Raw genomic sequence first — 19117 nt, 5'->3', positions numbered from 1 at the left:
CCGATAAATGAACGATTATTAACATAAGCGATTTCCCGTTAACACTGGGAGACATCTGAGACTAAGACACAGAGTTTCTATTCTCCTGCAGCTTGCACACTAGCAGGGAAGACAGATGACAAACAGGTGGGGTGATCAGGAAGGCAGTGACATTCGAGGGCCGAGAGGCAACCAACCAAAGGCTGGTGAAGAGGAGGCAACCACAGGAAACAGGGAGTTCGAGGCCTTGCGTCAGGGAGGAAGTCCCGAAGGCAAAAGACTGCAGATGTGGCTGGAACGAGGGACAGTGTGGTATAGTCAGATGGAAAGCGCGGGCGCGCCATGGAGGACCTGATGCAGGCCTGGGAGGGAGGTGGGCAGGAGACCACCCAGGCAAGACACTGCCCCTCAGGCAAGCCATAGCCTCCGTCTTTTTTGCAACATAGGAAAAATACTTTGCTTCAGAAGGTTGAAAAGATCAAAAGCATTGTCAGTGGCAGCGCTTTGCAAACGACTGTTTATAGTACCATTACCTACACGACCATCGGAGAAACAGGGGCAAAGCTTAGCAGGGAACCAGCAGCTAGCCAGCCGCGCTGGCCCGCGCGTGCGCGGTGATCTGCCCGAGCCGGGGCGGCTGATGAATGCAGGCCCCGCCTCCAACCGCGCGGCCAGGGCTCGCCTGCGGGTCCCTCCCACTTCCGCGGGCACCCAACCCTGCGTCGCCTGCGTGTTGACGTCAGGCGCGTGCCCCTGTCCGGCAGCCGAGGAGACCCCGCGCAGTGCTGCCAACGCCCCGGCGGAGAAGCTGAGGTGAGTGCGGGGCCCGAGGCTCCCCGCGGGAGCGGCTCCCCCACTGTCCCGTCCCCGCCGCGCGTCCCCCGGCTTCTCCCCGTCCGCGGGGGTACCCCGCCTTCTGGGATCCCGGGAACCCTGGGAGCGCGGGGCGTGGGAAGGGGTGCCTGGCTCGCGCGGCGCCGTCCGGGCGAGCGCGGGTCCGGGTTCTCTCCGGGAGCGGAGGGTAGAGGGTGGCGGCGGGGCAGGCGGGGGAGCCCGGCCGCGAGAGGTGCGCGGCCCGGGCGCGGGGTGCGGGCCTGATGGCGCGGGCGGGGCCGGGCTGTCACCGGGCAGCGGCGGAAGGAAGGGGTCACACCCATCCCGGCCTCCCCTCCCCCCCGGTCCGGCTCCGCCGGCCCCGAGGGCGGGTGGGCGGCCGGCCGGCCGGGACCGCGTAGCAGCTCGCGGCCGCCGGTGGCTCGGGCTCTCGGGCCGGGTGTGCTCCCTGCGCCCGGGCTTGGACTTCCTGCTTCGCCCGGCGCCGCCGCGGACATTTTGCGGCGGGCGGGGGGAGGGGAGCGGAATCGCGAGCGCGGCGGGGAAGTGGCGGCCGGGGAGGGGGCGGCCAGCGGACCGCCCCGGGGCTGTGCCTGCGACGCCCTTTCCTCCGCAGCCCCGCGGCCCGACTCCCCGTCCGGCGGGGCGGGCCTGGGAGCTGTTTCCCCAGGTTCCTTTATTCCGGCCTTAGGTTGAGTTCCTAGCACCATTTCCGTTTGCTTCTCCAACTCTCCCTGCTTATTCAGCTGAAGCTTCCCTTTCAGGGAGTTACCTAACCACCTCTCGAAACTGTCGTTCTGCCGCTTGCTTAATTCCTCTTATTAGGGTGAAATTTTCTTTGTTCGTTTGTTTTTTTCCTCCCCTTTAAGTCTAAGAGAAATGCAGTGTGGAGGATTACGTCATCGCAATATAAGGGGTGAGAGTTTTAACTCCTACAAGTCAGGGACTCACCGAATGAAGACAGCGTTTTTGCAGCCTCGTTTGGGGCACTCAGTGGCATATCCTGCCAGCTTCCCGAAGCATCATGTTCATAGACGGGGCTGTGAAATCTTTCGGCCGTCTCAAAGGCCTCTAAAAGCCGGGGAGGTTTGAAACCTCAAGATGAGCTTGTGCCAGGGAGTAAAGCGTAAGACAATACCGACAGCCACTTGTGTAGGCAGTAACTTTGAAGATCCTTTTATAGTCGAATGAAGGGATTTGTGGGAGCTTTTCTCTGGTCCAAAATGACTTCCAGGCTGTTTAACTTCTCCCACCTGACTTAACTGATGCACGGTACAGACCTAAGCCGGCTCACGTGCGCTTTTTTGTGGCCGAAAGCGAATCAGTTCATTTTACGCCTTACCTTTGCTTGCCAGACAGTTTAATTTTGTAGTTAAAAACGAATTTTGGGTTTTTAACCCAAAAACACTTAAGTACCATGTTCAGACTTTTGGGATCGCAGTATTTGTTCCCCAGAATATTAGGTACATCCCCAACTGTACGTCTTTCATTGACTACAGAGATACAGCACAGAAAAATGTTAGCATTGTAAAGCAAATGAGATCCCATTGTGTAATGCATTGTTGTAAGGGTAGTTCTTGTTGGAACAAGTACTTTCCTATTGTTTCTTGTGTGTAGAGAGAACATTGCTTGTTAAGAAACACTTAAAAGAAGTGGTAGGTTTAAATCAACTTTTTGTGGTGTGTAGGTGTCGGAGAGGATTGAATAGGTACTGAACTTGGATCTTCTGAAACACTTTGTCATGTGGTATCTTGTTTTAAAAACACCTTCTGCTGCCTTATTTCTTGAGAATTCTACATTTAAGAAGTTTAAACATACGTCAATTTGCGTTTTTTTTAAATATAGGAAAATAGTTTGAATTTACAGTTAAAAAATTTTTTTTAATGTTTACTTATTTTTGAGAGAGAGAGAGAAAGAGAGCGTGAGCAGGGGGAGGGCAGAGAGAGAGGGAGGCACAGAATCCGAAGCAGGCTCCAGGCTTGGACCTGTCAGCACAGAGCGCGACGCGGGGCTCGAACTCACGAACCGTGAGATCATGACCTGAGCCGAAGTCGGACGCTCAACCGACTGAGCCACCCAGGTGCCCCTGATTTTACAGTTTTTAGACTGAGATGAGAGATGGATAGTTAACTGAGTATTAAAAATGAGCTGTTTTCCAGTAATTTCTTCAAGAAATTAGGTATCACGTCCTCTTGAGATGTTTTTATATACTAATCAAAACCTATAGTTGGGGCGCCTTGGTGGCTCAGTCGGTTAAGCGTCCGATTTCAGCTCAGGTTATGATCTCACTGTTTGTGGGTTTGAGCCCTGTGTCCTGCTTTGCTGACAGCCCAGAGCCTGGAGCCTGCTTCGGATTCTGGGTCTCCCTCTTGCTCCCTGCCCCTCGCCCGCTTGTGCTCCGTTTCTGTCACTCAAAAATAAAGATGTTTTAAAAAAAAAATTAAAACAAAAAAACCTAGACTCAGTTAAATCTAATTTTTTGGGAATCTAAGGCCATTGTTATAGCTAGGGTAGTCAGGGGGCTTAAACTTCAGTGAAATTCTTAAAGCCCACCAAGACCAGATCTTTATTTATTAATTTTTTTTGGCAATTTCAAGATTTGTTTTCTTTTATTCAGATACTTTTCCGTTTAGAACTTTATGGTCTATTAGAAAAGTACTTCTAGTTATTTTTAAGATGGTTACACTAATAAAATGTTTTGGTCCAAAAGCTGTCCCATTTGGAAAACTTTGAAGTGCAACTTACTGTGCCTGTCTGGGAGTGGTATGTATAGGTGTTCTTGGAAGTAAAAGTCAGATTGTACTTTTATTTGTAGGTACATTTTAGATGCATTTATTTAGTGTTCTTAGGGTCTTTTTGAGAGGTCTATAAGGGCTTCCTCTGTGGGGGCAGGAGGGATTACTATTTTGTTAACTTATGTCCCATCAATAGTTTTCATATATCCTCCTATATTAAAAGGCTTCACTCTAGGCTTTTATGATAATACCTTATTCAGTGTTCTCTTTCAAATCTTTTAGTGCCCCCAGTAGAATGTAAGTGACATGAGGGCAGGATCTGAGCTGGCATGGTCACCCCTATATCCTTAGCACCTAGAATAGTGCCAGACGTATACCAGATCTCAAGAAATGCTTGTCAAACAAGTGAATTTCAGATGTCTGAGGGTTAACATTTTCATTTTCTGCATATTCCGTAGACTTGTTTACTGTGTTTCCTGAGACTTGTGCTTGGTCAGCCATATCCATGGTCGGGCCCATTGAAGTGATGATTACTAATCTGCTCTGGCTTGATCTTATCCATCTGTTCAGTCCAGTATCTTCTGCAGCTCTACTGTGTGGACTGTTCACCATTGCTTAGAAAGTTTTTTCCTAATGACCGGTTCTTACTTTTCTAAAAATTATTTAGACTTTAATGTTCGCTTCTTTTCTCTGCTTCTTTTGTTTGCATAGCAGCTTATTTTTGCCACTTTTTCCACTCTGCTCAACAGTATCAGATTCCTGGTCATGTTGTGCTTTGTCCCTTACCAGTTTCTACTTTTAGTTACTCATCCTTTCAGTCCAAAATATTTTTGCTAAAGCAATTTTCATTACTTGTTATTTCAGCTGTGTCGGCTGCTGGTGCTATTGTAAGTCCCGGATATCAAAACTCTTCTTCACTAGTTGCCCCTGGGACATTGGTCTCAAAATGCTTGTTGTGTGAAGTGAAACCAGGTGGTTTTTGTTGTTGTTGTTGTTGACTTGTTTATTTTTTTTATTTAAAACTTTTTTTTAAAGGGTTTCTTTTTAAGTAATCTCTGTACACCGCGTCGGGCTCGAACTCACAACCCCAAGATGAAGAGTTGCACACTCCTCCGACTGAGCCAGTCAGGTGCCCCATGAAACCAGGTGTTTTCTTCTAAAAAAATATTTTAGAGAAATATTCTCAGATGTTTAGCTGTTATGAAGTCCAGAACATTTTCTAATATAGGAAAAAACTGTATTGTTAAGTCCTGGGGTCCACTAATAATTGGCTGTCACCTCTGTTGCTTCCTCTGTTCTTTACCACTTGCGTTGTTTTTTTCAAAAGTAAGCCATTTTGATTTGCCATCTTAATTCTGCTGCTGAGTCTTCAGCTAGACTGCTAGTGTTATAATTAAAGGTCTAGACTCTGGAACTAGACTGCCCGGGTTCAAATCCAGGGTTATTAATTAATCCTGGGTTATTATCTATGTGCAACCTAATGTCTTTGTGACTCAGGTTTACCTTCTGTAGAATAGGTCCAGTAATAATCCCTACCTCACAGAGTTGTTACCAGAATCAAATCAGTTAATCTGTGTGAAGTACTTGAGACAATTCTGTGGCACATACTGAGTGTTCTGTAGGTGTTTGTTCTTGTTATTATTACAAGGTCTCTTAGGCTCCATATTTGAGAAGCTGAGTTTTCCCCCAAATCAGTATTTTAATAGCCATCCCTCCCCCAGATTAATCTCATGAAACCATACAAATTATTATTATTACCATTTTTAAGTGTTTATTTTGAGAGAAAGAGGGAGAGCGAGAGGAAGTGCACCGGTGTGCACGACAAGCAGGGAAGGGGCAGAGAGAAGAAACCCAAGCAGGCTCTTGTGCTCACAGCCGATTCTGGGCTCTATCTCATGACCTGAGCCGAAATCAAGAGTTGGTTGCTCAACGGACTGAGCCACACAGGTGCCCCCAAACCATAAAAATTATTAAATGGAGATTGTTGACTGTTTTAAGTTTTTGTCCACTGTCTTAATCAGTGTGATGTAAACAAGGGTGTAAAGTTAAATACAGTGTGTGGACTATGGACCAGCAGCATAAGATCAACCTGGAGCTCCATCCCAGTCCTACTGAATCAGAATCTGCATTTTAGCAAGATACCCACGTGATTTTTATGCACATTAAAGTTTGGAGCATCCTCTTTAGGACTGCTCGAGTGATATCTTGAGGGATTTCAGAAACAGTGTAGCGTGCTTTATTTCTGTTTTCCCCCTACGTAAGTATAAATTGGTTGCTTTTGTTATTTTTTCGAAATCTTTTTAAGTTTATTTATTTATTTTGAGAGAGAATGAGTGGGGGAGGGGCAGTGAGAGAGGGAGGGAGAAAATCCCAAGCAGGCTCTGCACTGCCAGCACAGAACCCGATGTGGGGCTTGAGCTCATGAAACCCTTGAGAGCATGACCTGAGCTGAAACCAAGAGTCAGATGCTTAACTGACTGAACCACCCAGAGGCCCCTGGTTTCTTTTATTTATTTTTAAAGTTTATGTATTTATTTTGAGAGAGAGAAAGTGAGAACGAGTGCCAGCAAGGGCGGGGCAGAGAGAGAGGGAGAGAAAATCCCAAGCAGAGCCTGGAGCCCGACTAGGGGCTCAATCCCACAACCGTGACCTGAACTGAGATCAAGAGTTGGATGCCTAAGCAACTGAACCACCCAGGGGCTCCTGAACAGGTTTCTCTTAGGCAGTGTACCAGAATTTATTGCAAGGATCATAATCTTGAGAGTGAGTGAAACCTGTTTGGCTTTTAAAGAAATTATAGTTTCTTGCCTGTTGTGTAGAATCACCTTGTTTCTGTGCTCGCTATCAACAGTTTAAAGTTTTTAAGTGCCATTGTCCACTTGGAAATAACTAAATCTTAAATTCTAGTTTGGTTTATCAATTATACTTTTGAACTCAAGAAATGCGGTTTTATTGAAAACATTGTAATGAAGAGCATATGATCAGGATAATTCATGTAATTGTTGGTTATGAAAACAGGTGAAATACAAAGTTGGCATCTAGCTGGTCAAATGTAAGAAATAATGTCTTTACTAAAATAAACCATATCTTTAATCTCAAGGGAAAACATTAATAACTAAAATGTGGTCTTATTTAGTTGCCATCCTGGAAAAAATTAGTGCTTTTTTTAAAGGACTAGATGGAATTTTTCTCTAATAACTTAAACTATATGCTGTAGGAGAAATTCACCAGCAGTATCCTTGTGTAGTATATGCTTTACTGTAGTGTTTCCTAATTCTTTTCGAATCAAGGCAGACAGAAGTATTTGTGTGCCACACTGAATTGAATGGATGAGGCTGCTCTCGACTGGCTAGATCTGTTGCAGACCCTATGGAGCTGGGGGAGCAGTGTCAGGCATACCCGTGTCCATTCTGTTTTACGTGGCAGTGTGAAACCATCTAGTGTTGGATTTTAAGCCACAGCCGACCTTTTCAGCTAAATACATTATCACTGTTGGCTGTTCCTTGTGGAAACTGAAGAGCTTGAGAACAGACCACATGAAGAGCAGACAAAACCAGGGGGAGAGATGGAGGTAGAACGCAAGAATGCTGTGTTAATTTGCGTTAAGGAGTAGAAGAAGATAGGCTGTAGAAGAAAGCATAAGCAAGATTTCGGCTACAATCCCATTTGTTTTGTTGATAGGCAGTTTAAGGATATTTGCAATTTTGGGGGCGCCTGGGTGGCTCAGTCCGTTGGGCGTCTGACTTCGGCTCAGGTCTTGGTCTTAGGGTTCATGGGTTCGAGCCCTGCGTTGGGCTCTTTGCTGACGGCTCAGAGCCTGGAGCCCGCGTCGGATTCTGTGTCTCCCTCTCTCTCTGCCCCACCCCTGCTTGCTCTCGTCTCTCAAAACTGAATAAACATTAAAAAAATTTAAAAAAAAGTATATTTGTAATTTTGGTTTTCTTTTAAAATTTGTTTAAAAGCAGATGAGGAATGGGAAGTAGTTCAGTAAAGTTTCTTAATAAGCAATTGTTGTTACTCGTGATTTCAGGAATTTTCATTATACAACTTCACTGTAGCAGCTGGTATTTATTTCACTAGCTCTGTGTTATTTGAAAGCTTGATTTTAGAATTTTCTGAAGTGGAATTAAACCATTTATATATCACTAATTAATTTCCCAGAAAGCCATATTTTTATTGTGGAGTTTAAGATTAACATGTTTTAAATAAACTGTTAGATTTTAGGATGTAAATTTTCATTTATCAGATAACTAGGAAAAAGTGAATTCCTGTGACTATTAGAGTCTGGGGTTTAAATCAATATCTAATACCCTTATTCGCTTCAGAAAGTGTCCAGACAGTATAAATCGTACAAAATAAAAGCTTTGGAAATGTTTGAATTATTTTAGGTCATATTATTTATTTGCTGTGCTCACCACAGGCCCAAAGGGAATGTTAGATCATTCTGAGGGTTTGTGTTGTTTTCTAGTGTGTTTCAGAATACCTGAGAGATGTTTCCAGTGGGGGTGGTGTCAAGTTGGAAACCCTAGTTATTATATCCCCATCTTGGAAATTCATAATGTATATGAGTTTATTAAAGGTTCATAGAAGTTAGTTGGGAGTCTGTTTAATTCAGTGTTTCTTGAACATGTTTGATGGAGCCTTTTTTTCCCCTCCTCCTCCCATGGAACATCCTTTAAAGTTTTGAGAAAATGAACTGGGAGATGTGGTGTCCAGTGGCTTATTGTTCTCTATTAGATTCAAGGACTGTTGGTGTGGCCAAACAGTGCTTGCTATGGATAGAAAAATGAGAACACATTTCTTAAGTTCCTGCGGCAGGTGAACAGTGACGACTTCAACAGAGGCCATGGGTGATGTTCTTGCCCCATTCAGGATGTATTAAGCCCCCTTAAGAGGTGCTGCTTAGAAATTGCGGATGGGATTGAACTGAGCATGTTATATATACAACACATCTTTGGGGACTCTATGGGCAAGTAACTCCATCTCAACTTAATGTTGGGACAAGGTTTTGGAACGGAGACACAGACCAATATTAGGGACCAGGGAAGTGATTGTCCAATGGCTACAAGGGAAACTTCTGAAACAGGGTCACTTCCTCCTAGTTTGAGTATTGTATTGTTTTCCAGTATTCTGAAAAACTTGCAGTAATTTCAAAGCCAGCATTTTAATGTTCTGAAAGTCCCAGAATTCATTAACTGTTTTATTTGTGATCCAAAGAATTTTTTTAATTTTTAAATACTAAAAAAAAAAATTTTTTTTAACGTTTATTTATTATTGAGAGACAGAGAGAGACAGAGATGAGCATGGGAGGGGCAGAGAGAGAGAGGGAGACACAGAATCTGAAGCAGGCTCCAGGCTCTGAGCTGTCAGCGCAGAGCCTGATGCGGGGCTCAAACTCACCAACGGTGAGATCATGACCCGAGCTGAAATCAGACGCTTAACCTACTGACCCATCCAGGCGCTCCAGTGATCCAAAGAATTTCTATGAAGTTTTTAAAAAATAATTTTTCACATATATGAGAAGTTAAGATTTTAGGAGCTTGTACAGTAATCTGTACATTCTTTGTATTTTACCATTTGACATTTCTTTTGCTTTCCCATCCTTGTCACATATACTGCAGATCTCTGCCCCCAAGAAACCCTCCCACCTCAGATCCTATCATTCATTCATTCATTCATTCATTTATATAAAGTTTATTTATTTTGAGAGAGAGACAGCATGAGTGGGGGAGGAGTAGAAAGGGTGTGTGTGTGTGTGTGTGTGTGTGTGTGTGTGAGAGAGAGAGAGAGAGAGAGAGAGAGAATGAATATCTCAAGCAGGCTCTGCACTGTTGGCACAGAGCCTGACGTGGGGCTCGAACCCACAAAATCGTGAGCTCATGACGTGAGCTGAAATCAAGAGTCTGACGCTTAACCGACTGAGCCACCCACGTGCCCCTATAGAGGTAGCTTTTAAATGTTTATTTTTATTTTTAAGAGAGAGTGCATGCCAGTGGGATAGGGGTAGAGAGAGAGAGGGAGAGAGAATCCCAAGCAGGTTCCTACCTGTCAGCATAGAGCCTGATGCAGGGCTTAGTCTCAGGAGCCATGAGATCATGATCTGAGCTGAAACTAAGAGCTGGACGCTTAACTGACTGAGCCACCCAGGCATCCCCATAGAAGCAACTTTTAAAATAGAACCAGTCAATGGAATTTTATTTTATTTTCTTATTATTTTTTAATGTTTATTTTTGAGAGAGAGAGAGGGAGGGAGGGAGGGAGGGGCAGAGAGAGAGGGAGACACAGAATCCGAAGCAGGCTCCAGGCTCTGAGCTGTCAGCACAGAGCCTGACATGGGGCTCAAACTCAGGAACCGCAAGATCGTGACCTGAGCTGAAGTTGGAGGTTTAACCAACTGAGCCACCCAGGTGCTCCTAGAACTAATCACTGATAAAGATTAGTGAAGACCTAAATTCTAGAGATAATTTTTTTGGGATTTGGTGATTCATTCAGTTTTGTGATTCCTTAAGTTCATTATATACTACTTCAATTAATTCAAATTTAAGTGGATTGTTCCAAAACTAGAGACATATTTTCATTATTTAAAACTACTGAGTGTAAGATGTGCATTAACTATTTCACTGTGGTATACTTGCAAACACAAAGTGATAATGTATAATTCTTAGAGATGCTGCTTTTTTAGTTTTTTTTTTCTGCCAGTTTATTTAAAAAAAATTTTTTTTTAACGTTTTATTTATTTTTGAGACAGAGAGAGACAGAGCATGAACGGGGGAGGGTCAGAGAGAGGGAGACACAGAATCCGAAACAGGCTCCAGGCTCTGAGCAGTCAGCACAGAGCCTGACGCGGGGCTCGAACTCACGGACCGCGAGATCATGACCTGAGCCGAAGTCGGCCGCTTAACCGACTGAGCCACCCAGGCGCCCCATTTTTTTTTTTTAATTATTTTTTTTTTTTTTATTTTATTTTTTTTTTTAATTTTCTTGCCAGTTTAAAAGTTGGTAGAGGGGTGTCTGGGTGACTCAGTTGGTTAAGCGTCTAGCTCTTGATCTTAGCTCAGGTCTTGATCTCAGGGTTGTGAGTTTCAAGCCCTGCAGCGGACTCTGTGCTCGTGTGGAGCCAACTTAAAAAAAAAATTGGTAGAATTGGGCATTCCCAGAACAGAAGACAGAGTATTGCCTAGAAATGATACTGGGTGGCTTCAAACACTCAGTATTAACTTCTTCAGCTAGTTCAAGTTGTGGACTTGACTTATGCTTTAGGAATATGATTTTCCCCTCTCAGAAGGGTAGCAATTAAATTGATTTTTGTTCTTTATCCAGATAGTAACAGAAGAAGGTTTAGGAGCCTAGAGGATCCATTAAAGGGGATATTCTAAATGCAAAGAACACTTTTTTTGACTTGCTGCATCTCTCACCCATACTATTTTATTAATTTATGAATTCAGCAATCCTTTTAGTGCCTGCTCTGTGTCAGTAACAGTTCAAGGGGCTGGGGATATAGCAGTGAGTAAAATAGGCCCCAACAAATCTCTGCTCTCATGGTTTACATAATAGTGTGTGAGTTGGAATTAGTGTTTGGAGAAAAATGAAGCAGGGGAGGAAGATTAGGGGAGGGCAGAGGGGTGGGGTACAGTGAAGTGGTTCAGGGTTGGGTTGAACTCGGGTTGCAATTAAAAAAAATTTTTTTTTACATTTATTTATTTTTGAGAGACAGAGACAGAGCACAAGTGGGGGATGGGCAGAGAAAGAAGGAGACACAGCATCTGAAGCAGGCTCCAGGCTCCGAGCTGTCAGCACAGAGCCCGATGCGCAGCTCGAACTCACAAACCATGAGATCATGACCTGAGCTGAAGTCGGTTGCTCAACCGACTGAGCCAAGGGGGTTGCAGTTTAAAATAAGATTGAGGAGTTCTCACTCCAGAATGACATTTGAGCAAAGATCTGTAGGGATGTAACTGAATGAGCCATCCAGGCAAGAGCATTCTAGATAGAGGGGGCAACTGTAATCACTTTTAATCGCAACAAGTACTGTTATGCTAAAGTTTATATGAAATCTTTAGTTAAACAAGTGTATTTTGTAATGCATTTGGAGGAGCATTTTAGTAGCTTAGTTTCCCAAAATACTGTGTGTGCGTGTAATTAACCATAGAAACAATTGATGGTCAAGGAAGAAGTTTGAGCTTTGATGGTGTTGCTTTCAGTTTCAAAGTGTGCTTGAAAAGGCAGATTTGTTGCTAACATATCTTGGTTATTTTTCAGAGTATTTGCAGCTCTTTGTTGTCATTTCTCTTGATCTTTTACTGGATAAAACTACAGTGTTCATCTGCAGTGTAACCAGACTGAAACAAACTACACTGTTCATCGGCAGTGTAACCAGGCTGAAACATGTGCAGTCACGCCAGCTATGCTACGTCAACGTGGACTTTGGTGCAGATGTTACAGCATCTTATTATTCTTTGTCAAACTATGCCTTAAAGTAGATGGTTGAATGCTTTTGTAGTTCACCCCGTTAACAATAAATTCTCCATCAAAATTGGATTCAGAGTCTTGCTAATCTTGTTCTTTTAAAATATGGCTTGTGGGCGCCTGGGTAGTTCATTTGGTTAAGCATCTGACTCTTGATTTGGGCTCAGGTCATGATCTCGCCTTTCGTGAGATCGAGCCTTGTGTCGGGCTCCATATTGACAGCTCGGAGCCTGCTTGGGATTCTCTCTCTCTCTCCCTCTCTCTCTCCCTCTCTCCCTCTCCCTCTCCCTCTCCCTCTCCCTCTCCCTCTCCCTCTCCCTCTCCCTCTCCCTCTCCCTCTCCCTCCCTCCCTCTCTCCCTCCCTCTCCCTCTCCCTCTCCCTCTCCCTCTCCCTCTCCCTCTCCCTCTCCCTCTCCCTCTCCCTCTCCCTCTCCCTCTCCCTCTCCCTCTCCCTCTGCCTCTGTCTCTCCCTCTCCCCGCCCCTCCTGTGCTTACGCGTTCTCTTTCAAAAATAAATAAGCTTAAAATACAGGTTGTGGTTTATAAGACAGATTTATGAGAATTTAAATGAACGTACCTCTCTGCCTCATCAGATGTAACACAGGAAATTGGCATCTTGCTTGGTATTTTTTTATATCATTTTATTTATTTATTATGTATTTTTATTTTTAAGATTACTTATTTTGAGAGAGAGAGAAGGAGTAGGGGAGGGGCAGAGAGAGAGAGGGGACAGAGGATCCCAAGCAGGCTCCACGCTGACAGCAGAGAGCCCGATTTGGGGCTTGAATTCATGAACTGTTGAGATCATTACCTGAGCCGAACAAAGTTGGACACTTAACCAACTGAGCCACCCAAGTGCCCCTATTTTATTTATTTTTAAAGTTTATTTATTTTGAGAGAGAGTATGTGCTCACCAGTGGTGGGAGGGTGGGTGCAGAGAGAGAGGGGGAAAGACAATGCTAAGCAGGCTCTGTGCTGTCAGTATGGAGTCTGATAATGGGGCTTGAACTCATGGAACTGTGAGATCATGACCTGAGACGAAAATCAAGAGTTTTGATTTTCCTGAACGACCCAGGAGCCCCTTGGTATTTTTGAAAAGAAAGATTCTCAGTTTGTCTTTCATTTACAGTGTATGTTGTTGCCTTGGTAATGTAGTGACTTATTTTTTGCTGAAAATGTATGCTTGTATGTGGGCTTTCTGATACAGGCTGGCACATGATTTCATCCTTGAGGGATTTAGGACCAAATTACTGTGTACTGATTCTGAAAAGGCTATTCTTTGGCATATTTTCTTAGAGCTTTAAGAACATATAGCCTGACCTTAAGATTTCTTCTCATTTCTCCATTCGTGGTACAAACCAGTCCTCTAATTTCCCAAACGGAAGAACTTCATCATAATTTACCATCTTCTTAAACCCATCCTCCATCCCCAAACCCATCAACTATTTCTTATTTATTTCCATTCTACTACCCTGGTGCAGATCCTTCATTTAAGTCTTGCATTACTAAAGTAGTTTCTTAGCTGAGTTGGTTTACTTTATCTGGTTACCTTTGGCAATTCGCCTTGCAATATAGGTACAAGATTAATAGCACACAACAAACCTGTTCTTCGTGAGTAAGAAATGGTAGCCTCCCGTGTCCCACCCAGGTTAAATTAAAACTCCTGCTTAGCTTTCAGAATTGGTATGACTTGGACTTATCCGGTGTTTTTGTTTGTTTCTTCCACTTTGCAGGTTGACACTACTTCTACTCTTTCTGTTGATAATTCCGTTTAACTAGAGATTTATTCTCACATTGTTTTAGATCACTGTGCCATATTTACTACTTTTTAAAAAATACATGGCACTTGCAGTTTGTAGTGGAATTTTGTAGCAGCCAGACGATTGCCATTGTGTTCCCCTGTTCTGCTTATAACCAGTAAAATATATAATGTGATATATGATGTATGTAAAGCTATTTAGCGTAATGTTTGGCACAGAGTAGGCATTCAGTAAATTACTGAAATGTTTTGAAGGCATTTAAAGGCAGGGTTTCTTTTTTACCCAGTGTAGTGCTATAACAGGCACTTAAATATATTGCTGACTTTTATAATTAACAGTCCTTTCTTGGAAGAACAGAAGGCTATTGTAACATGCTCTGGGTCCCTACTTGAGTCCTTATGCAGGGAAGATTGGATAAGATCTGTTACGTGCTTGGTGCTTGGGTCCTGTTCTTGAACTGACCCCCCACACATGTGCCAACACAGTTACTATTTAACTCTTTTTGCATTTTTTTTTTGTTTGTTTTACCCACATTAGAGCACAATGTTTTAACAGTTAGTGGTAATATATGTTTTTAATAGTATTGTGTTACTATGTCGGTACTTTTCACAACTATTTTTGATATGTATAGCATTTCATCCTGTGCTGTATTGTTACTTAACATTTTTCTCTTGCATTAGCTATTTTAATGTTCTGGCATTCCATTGTTTCTTGTTAAAGTAGTTTCTTCATTTTGGGTAGATTATCTGAAGTGGAACTATATTTATTTTAAAAGTTTATTTTGAGAGAGACAGCCTGAGTAGGGGAGGGGCACAGAGCGAGGGAGGGAGAGAACACCAAGCAGGTTCCATGCTGCCAGCACGGAGCCCAACCTGGGGCTCGAACCCACGAAACCTTAAGATCATGACCTGAGCTGAAACCAAGAGTCAAACGCTTAACTGATTGAGCCACCCTGGTGTCCCGGAACTGGAATTACTTTTTTTAAATGGGGACACAAATGTTCTAATTGTTGAAGTACATTGGCAAATTGAGTGCTTGGCATTGTAGTACTAAGGGCGTGAAGTGGAATTATTGAGACACATGATGTGTATGGCTCTTAAAATACGTGTGTAGGGCATTTAAAAAAACTGCCTGTGCTCAAAATAGATGGAGGATTTGGGTGGGTTTGGTTTATCAGGGCTCACTGCTTAGACCAGGTTTACTGATGGTGTTTTTCTTTTCCTTTTTTTCGAATGGTGTTTTTCTTAATTACTGAGTATGTCTTGGAGATCTTTTGATTTTAGTAGCTGGTTTCGTTTTTAAAACCAAAGAAATAATACATGCACCTGAAAACTTCAGTACAAAAGAGAACAGGGGGAAAAATGAGTCTGCCTGTTCCAGCTACCCTTGTCCCTTTCCCAGAAGCCACCACTGTTACCTAGCATATGTATCATTATAGTCTCTGCATCTGCATGTGCCTTTGCAGATAGTCTTTTGTGTCTTTGCACCTATAAGTATATATGTATCTCCTCTCCATTAAAAAAACTCAGACATGAGTTGACACCTTATACACATTGTTCTGTACTTTGTGTTTTAATTTTTTTTTAACGTTGATTTATTTTTGAGACAGAGACAGAGCATGAACGGCGGAGGGTCAGAGAGAGAGGGAGACACAGAATCGGAAGCAGGCTCCAGGCTCCGAGCCATCAGCCCAGAGCCCGACGCGGGGCTCGAACTCACAGACCGTGAGATCATGACCTGAGCCGAAGTCGGACGCTTAACCGACTGAGCCACCCAGGCGCCCTGTACTTTGTGTTTTAGAAACTTAATACGTTTTGGAGGTTTTCCATGTTCCCCTGTATTAGTTTGCCAGGGCTGCCATAACAAAGACTAGAATAGGTGATTTAAGTAGTAGAATTTATCTCCTGACAGTTCTGGAGACTAGAAGCTTCAGATCAAGGTGTTGGCAGAGCTAGTTTCTTCTGAGGGCTTCTTTCTTGGTTTATAGGTGGCTGATTTTTACTGTCGTCACTTGGCCTTCCCACTTTGTGTACTTATCTCCTTATAAAGACACCAGTCATGTTGGATTAGGGTCCACCAATATGATTTCATTTTACCTTCATTCTCTAAAGGCCCTATTCCAAATACAGTCATATTCTGATATACTGGGGGTTGCGATTTCAACATACAAAGTTTTGGGGGGGGGGCACAGTTTAGTCCATAACAGGCACTATAGTTCATTCTTTTTAATAGTTGCATAATATTCCTTTGTGTTATCACTTAACAGCCCCCTGTTCACGTGTAGTTTCCTGTCTTTGCTCCTGTAAGCAAGTCTCTGGTAAATATCCTTTGCTTACCTCTTGGCATATTTGGAGAAATGGAGTTACTGGGCCAAAGAATGTACATGTTAAATTATGATAGGTGCTGGCGTAGATGTGGAAGCCTTGTTTCTTACTGTTTTGTTGTTCTGAAAGCAAAAATTTGCCTTGTGTATTATGTCCTAATCTAAAACCAGATTAAAACAAAAATTTTTTAATGTTTATTTTTGAGAGAGAGAGAGAGCGCGCCCAAGCGCACTTCCACTGGTGTGCATGAGTGGAGGAGGGGCAGAGGGGCAGACACACAATCCCAAGCCGGCTCCAGGCTCCAAGCTGTCAGCAGAGAGCCCGACGTGGGACTTGAACCCACGAACCGCGAGATCATGACCAGGCGCCTCATAAAACCAGATTTTGTTTTGAAGAGAACATGATTGGCTTTCACGTAGCACTTTGATGGAGTTATAAACACAGCCTCCTATACAAGATTGTCTAGATAATCAGATTCTAAATTAATCGATTATCTGGGTTACTTTACAGCGATTAAAAAGAGCTCATATTTGAGTGTTAAGTGCTGAACAGAGGAGTAACTCCGTTAATTCTTACAACCTACGTCAATACTATTTCTGTGTTATTGATGGAGAGACAAAGTCTAAAAGAGGTTGACTAGCTTGCCCAAAGTTGCACAAGAATGGGGATATCAGTATGGGACTGCTTGACTAGAACGCTTCTGTGCTTGACTTCTGTGCTTATGTTGTCTTCCTTGGGCATATTAGAGACCCGATAAATAATTGCATACTTCAGTTATGTTAATTTATCTCTTCTTAAAATAGAGGTGGATTATAACCCTTTCTGTAATATTCTGAATCCTCTGACTACAAATAGGACATTTAGCTTAAACTGTTCTTTGAGATCAGAGTGTGGGGATTTTAGAAAGGATTAACTTTAGCAAATAAGTCTGTCAGGTAGAAGCGAAGATTTTTCTGAATTTATTATAGTGTTTAGATGCTTTCATTTTAACGGTAGTAGTTCTGATCTTTATCTTAGGGCCATTTTGATTTTTGGAAGTTTTAATTGGGGATGAGAATGCCATATTAGGTGTTTATTCTGTGCCAGGCGATAGGTTAGTTGCTTTTTAGATGTCATCTCTCTTTCTAGCAATTTTGTAAGTTAGATGTTCTTGTGTAGATGAGAAACTTAAGGTGTAGAAGTGAAGTAACTTGCTGGGGTCACACACATTGAAGTGGAGCTAAGATTTGAACCCATATTTGTCTGTCTTTAAAAATCCCATGCCTTTTTCATATTATTAACTTTAGTTAGCAAGGCTTTTAAAAAGTTTTTTTTTTAATTTTATTTTTTTCTTGCCCTTCATATATGCTTGATACTGCATTACGCACCTTGGGAAGGAGGTAAAGAAGTATAAGCCTAGTTTTTCAGAGAGCTTAAGATCTATTAGAATAAGCACGCGTGAATAAAGCCAGCATGATCAAGTACTCAGTTGTGTGATTTATTTGTTCAGTGAGGGCCTGGTGTGTGCTCAGTGTTGAATTGTTTTCTGGCAATGCAGCAAGCAGAGTCCCTGCCTTTGGAGAGATTTCCTTATTTTTTATATCTCCTTTACTGCATTAAAACAAGATAATAATAGCTTATGACCATACTATAAAGGAAATAAACAGGGTAACTTGAGAGAAGTAAGGAGGTTGGAAGCTGGGTATTGCTATGGATAGTGTGCTCAGGGGAGGGTTTTCTGAGCAGAGGATTATTTGAGCTGAGATCTGAAGAAGTCAGCAGCTTTAAGAGCAGGAGGGGCAGTACTAGCAAGTATAGAGACCTGCGGGAAGGACAAGGCATCTTGGAGGAATAGAAAGAAGGAGCCTGTGTCATTAGAGCAGAGAACTAAGAACTAAGAAGGGCTTTGCCATGGAGGTTCAGAGAGTGGGGGCAGTTTTTGATAGTTTGAATAGTTAGGGAAGGTGTCTCAGATAAGGTAGGAATCCGGGGGTGGAAAGTTAGGATAGAAATAGGATGAGTTGTAAGGCCAGACATCTAGCTTTTGGTGGAGAGGTGATATGAATAAAGGCTTAGGCTTTGAAATAAGTACCAAACCATATTGGATACTTAGTTTATTTTTATTTTATTTTATTTTGTTTATTTTTATTTTTTAGACAGAGGGAGAGCAAGCCAGGTGGGGGAGAGCAGAGGGAGAGAGAGAGAATCCCAGGCAGGCTCCACATTCAGCGCAGAGCTGGACGCGGGGCTCAATTGCACGATTCTGGGATCATGACCTGAGTCGAAATCAGGAGTCAAGACGCTCAACCAACTGAGCCACCCTCGGTCCCTCGCGTCTCCCCCTCCTGTATTGGATACTTTAAATAGTAACAGGAATTGGCAATTAGGGCAGAATAAGATGCATAGAAGCTAGTTGAACAATTTTGGTCCTGTTTTTCCCCAGGTTGTCTAGACCTCAGAGCTGTAGCAGATTCAGATTTGAGACTTGGGGATAAGCAAAATGCCCTTATCTTTAGTTATCAATCCTCCCTCCCCCCTCTCCCTTTCTTGTTCTTTTCTTTGCTTTTCTTTTTTCTTTCTTGTCTTTATTTTCAAGTAATCTCTATACCCAATGTGGGGCTCAAACTCACAACCTTGAGATCAAGAGTGTCGTGTTCTGCATACTAAGCCAGCTAGGTGTCCTTAGTTATCTCTTTTGCATGCAACTGAGGGGAACTTTGAATGTGTTTAATATCTCCTTGTCTTTTCTTCATTAAGAGGAAAGAATTAATATTGCCCTCAATTAAGACATCAGAATGGGAAAATTGCATATGAGGGTGTCAGTAATGTTACAAAAGGAAGGTTGTGTGTGTTTTGAGGGGGGGGGGGGTGTATGTGTTACTTATTTGTTTATTGTATGGATACTTCACTTAGGATTTTGCCCCAAGAGGACATGAACTTTGTTCCAGGCACAGGGGGGATATGGCTATGTATAGGACAATGCTGGCACATATTAGGTGCTTAATAAAGGTTTATTGAATGAATGAATAAATTTACAAGT

The 19117-nt window shown here is 42.9% G+C and overlaps 1 protein-coding gene across 1 annotated transcript in view; it reads left to right on the top strand.

The window, feature by feature from the left end:
• The first annotated feature begins 674 nt into the window (after positions 1-674).
• Positions 675-19117, top strand: part of CDC42 (cell division cycle 42) — a 52745-nt gene continuing 34302 nt past the window's right edge. Inside the window, exon 1 of the mRNA XM_078452236.2 lies at positions 675-792. The gene's annotated coding sequence lies outside the window, so the exon portion shown is untranslated. The remainder of the gene's footprint in view (positions 793-19117) is intronic.

This window comes from Panthera onca, chromosome C1 (assembly GCF_046562875.1).
Source record: "Panthera onca isolate mPanOnc1 chromosome C1, mPanOnc1 haplotype 2, whole genome shotgun sequence".
In the NCBI taxonomy this organism is placed as follows: domain Eukaryota; kingdom Metazoa; phylum Chordata; class Mammalia; order Carnivora; family Felidae; genus Panthera; species Panthera onca.
The sequence above is the reverse complement of the archived record's forward strand: the minus strand, read 5'-3'. Positions and strand labels throughout refer to the sequence as shown.